This window comes from Bos grunniens, chromosome 28 (genome assembly GCF_055505025.1).
Source record: "Bos grunniens cultivar Pamir isolate PY7600 chromosome 28, Bosgru_T2T1.0, whole genome shotgun sequence".
NCBI lineage: Eukaryota > Metazoa > Chordata > Mammalia > Artiodactyla > Bovidae > Bos > Bos grunniens.
This window is the reverse complement of record NC_141192.1, coordinates 10,932,501-10,936,194: the sequence shown is the minus strand read 5'-3', so window position 1 is coordinate 10,936,194 and position 3,694 is coordinate 10,932,501. Positions and strand designations below refer to the sequence as shown.

At 37.8% G+C, this 3,694-nt stretch overlaps 1 pseudogene; it reads left to right on the top strand.

Annotated features, from left to right (window-relative positions):
- The first annotated feature begins 681 nt into the window (after positions 1-681).
- LOC147342837 (cytoplasmic polyadenylated homeobox-like protein) overlaps positions 682-3,694 on the top strand; it is an 18,237-nt pseudogene continuing 15,224 nt past the window's right edge.

Sequence of the window (3,694 nt, the reverse complement as noted above, 5' to 3'; positions counted from 1 at the left end):
ACTAACTTGGTCAGAGGCTCACTTTGGCTTAAACGTCTCTGCCTCCAGTGTTCTCAAATCTAAATGAGGATAAAATAGTGCCTACTTTTAAAAGGTATTATGGGGATTAAATAAGAAAATTAGATTCAGTTGGTTCTTAATGATTAGAAACGGAGTTTTCCCTAAAGAGATTGAGAAGCGTATCTGGGGTGGAGCCACATCTGGGGCTGCGTCTCAGGTTCACCAAAGCTGCGCACCTCAGGAGTCCGTTGGTGCTGCTCTCACTTTTTCACCCTCAAAGATCCTGGATTGGAGATTCAGTATGAGTTCCAGTGGTGAGTTCCTTTGATGGGAGGCAGCCTACCTAGTGTGCTAGTGTTTTGCAGCAGTCTGAGCTTTCATCTTTTAAAAATGTAGATTTTTAAAAAGATGGAGACCGCTCGTGTCACTGGTGTCACTGTGGTTTTGTTCAGTGGAGTTTGGCAGGTGGACTTTCTGAGAGGCTTGGGGATTTAAAGATGAACTTTTGGTTAGAGTTGAAAGGGGTTTCTTGTCAACTATAGCTCAGTAAAACAGGAAAAAAGAAAAAGTAGAATAAACCTAAATATTTAACAATATGGAACTGGTTAAAAATATTTCTATATTTTAGAGATGTTTGGAAGTATTTTTGAGTGAAACATGTCTGAGATTCACTTCAGAATAATGGGTTGGGCAGTTGTTGAGATGAATGGAATGGAATGGGTGGATGATGAGAAATTGCCAAGTGTTGTGGTATATCAGGTTTGAGTGATAGGGTCAACAGGTTAATTATTTTCATCTTGTCTCTTTCATGTAGTTTAAAAATTAACAGAATAAAAAGGTGTTTTTTTTTTTTTTTTTGGTTTGTTTGTTTAAAACTTCCCAGAACTGAAAGAGCTATCATGGAAGAATTGAAGTGACTTGGATTTTTTTTTTCCTCAGTTCACAAATGATTTGATATTCTGTGAAGTTTAGAAATAATTTGGAGCTTTTCAAACCTGGGAGATGGCAGAGACTTGATCCTGCTGGATCTCTCCATATCAACTTAGTAAAGTAGAAAAAGACCCAGGCTTCCCTGACTTGCTCTGAAACATTCCTAGAGTAATTGACAAAGACTAAAGATTGCTTAATGGGAAAAATCAGCCTGGAATTCCCTGGAATTCAGACTTCTTCATGAAGAGCAAACAGAGATTTGGAATCTCTGTCTTTCAGATTTGGAGTCTCAGTCTGCAGTGAGGGGATTGCCCAGTGAGAATAGCTTCAGTACAGTTGCTTAGTCATGGCCAACTTTGTGACCCCATGGACTGTATCATGCCAGGCTTCCCTGTCCATCACCAACTCCTGGAGCTTGCTCAAACTCATGTCTATCAAGTTGGTGATGCCATCCAACCAGCTCATCCTCTGTCGACCTCTTCTCCTCCTGCCTTCAATCTTTCCCAGGGTCTTTTCCAATGAGTCAGTTCTTCCCATCAGGTGGCCAAAGTATTGGAGTTTTAGCTTCGGCATCAGTCCTTCCAATGAATGTTCAGGACTGAGAATAGCTAATAGTCTCTAATTATACTCAGACACCTCAACTTGCTGCAGTATGAAGATTAGTTACTATATGAAAAAAAAAAAAAATCCAGACAGTGGTCAAAGAATTTCTTGAACACAGATAATGGTAATTTCCTTCCCATTCCCCTTAAATGTTTCCTCAATGAAGATTTAGGAAATGAGGATAGTGTGGAGTGATCTCTGCACAAACCCGAGGTTAATTAACCCTCGGGTTTGTAAAGAGATGTTGCAGGAAATGTTTTTAATCTCATCTGGGTTGAGCCCAATCCCACAATCAACAGAAAGGGTGAGAAGATAATTAGGGAAAGAAGCCCTAGTTTTCTAAAATCTGCTTCCCTGGGACAAAACTTTTCTGTCTTCTTGTGACCATGAGCATGTCCTTTCACCCCCGGGAGACAGAATGCCATAAATTATTTGCTCCAAATGTTGTAAGTCATATGTAGGGTGGTAGTTATAATTTACCTCTTTAATCCTGGGACGTGTAACAGAAGTTGGAAGACAGTAAGTGCCCTGCCCAAGGACATGAGCAGAAAGAGACAGAACCTGGAGTTCACATCTAAGCTTCAAGCCAGATGGGCAGTGCTCTGCGCTGTACCTCTCAGAGCCTGAGCTGAGGAAGGAGGCCAGTTCCCCCTTGGTTCAATATAATATCTTTAGTTCATATATTCTTAAGTTGCTTGAGAATCCTGCACTAACATTGTCTTCATTTGTATGTTTTTGACAAATCCAATATTCTATATAATTCCTTTGTTCTTATAAATTATTTCTTTTTTCCTGGAGGTACTGAGGAATTTTTATCTTTACAGTCTAATAGTTTTAGTAGGATATGTCTTGGTGTTAATCATCCTGAGTTAATTTTTTCCAGTACCCTTCAGTGTCTTGATTCAGGCCTTCTATTTCTGGAATGTTTTCTTGGATTCCTTTTTCGTGGTAAAATACATAACAGAATTTACCATCATAACCATTAAATGTGCAGTTCAGTGGCATTAAGTATGTTCACGTTGATGTGTTACCATTATCACCATCCACCTACAGAACCCTTCTCTTGAAAAACTGAACTTTATGTTATTCAGTAAACAATAATTCTGCATTCTCCTCTCCCCTCAGTTCCTGGCAATTGGCATTCTACTTTGTCTCTAAAAATCTGACCACTCTAGATATCCTGTTTAAGTTGAATCAAAACATATTTTGTTTTTGTGACTGGCTTATTTCACTTAGCATAATGTCCTCAAGGTTCACCCATGTCGTAGCATATGTTAGAATATTTTCTTTTTAAGGCTGGATAATATTTCATTTTATGTGTTTACCACATTGTTTGTCCATTCATCTGTTAATGGATTCTTGGTTTGCTTCCATCTGTCGGCTGTTGTGAATAATGCAGCTATGCACATAGGTGTGCAAATCCCAAAGTGGGATTGCAAAGTTGTACGGTAATTCTGTTTTTAATTTTTGAGAAACTGCTGTATTGTTTTTCATAGTGGCTGCAACTTTTTTAGCGTTCCAATGATAGTTCACACAGTTTTTGGTTTATCCATTTCCTTGCCAACACTACAGTTATTTTCTTTCTTTTTTGATAGTAGCCATCCTAAAAGTGCAAGGTGATAGCTCAAGATGATTTTGATTTGCATTTCCCTAATGCTTAGTAATATTAAACATTGTTTCATGTGCTTAACAAACATGTCTGTCTTCTTTGGTGAAATATTTATTCAAGTCCTTTGCCCATTTAAAAAATCAGGTTGTTTTAATGTTGAGTTGTAGGAGCTTTATATATTCTGAATATTAATTGCTTATCAGATATGCAGATATTTTCTCCCATTCCTCAGATTGTCTTTTCAATCTGAATGTTTTTTGATGCATAGTTTTAATTTTGATGTAGTCCAGCTTATTTTTTCTCTTGCTGCTGGTGCTTTTGGTGTCATGTCTAAGAAATCATTGCCAAATCTGATGTCGTGAGGATTTTTTCATTTTTATCCTAGAAATTTTATAGTTCTTACATTTACTTCTTGAATCTGTTTTCTGAGTTGGTTTTTGTATATGATGTAAGTGTCTAACTTCTGTCATTTGTATGGGGATATCCAGCTTTCCAGCACCATTTACTGAGAAGACTAATCTTTCCCCATTGAATGGTCTTGGTTCCCTTGCC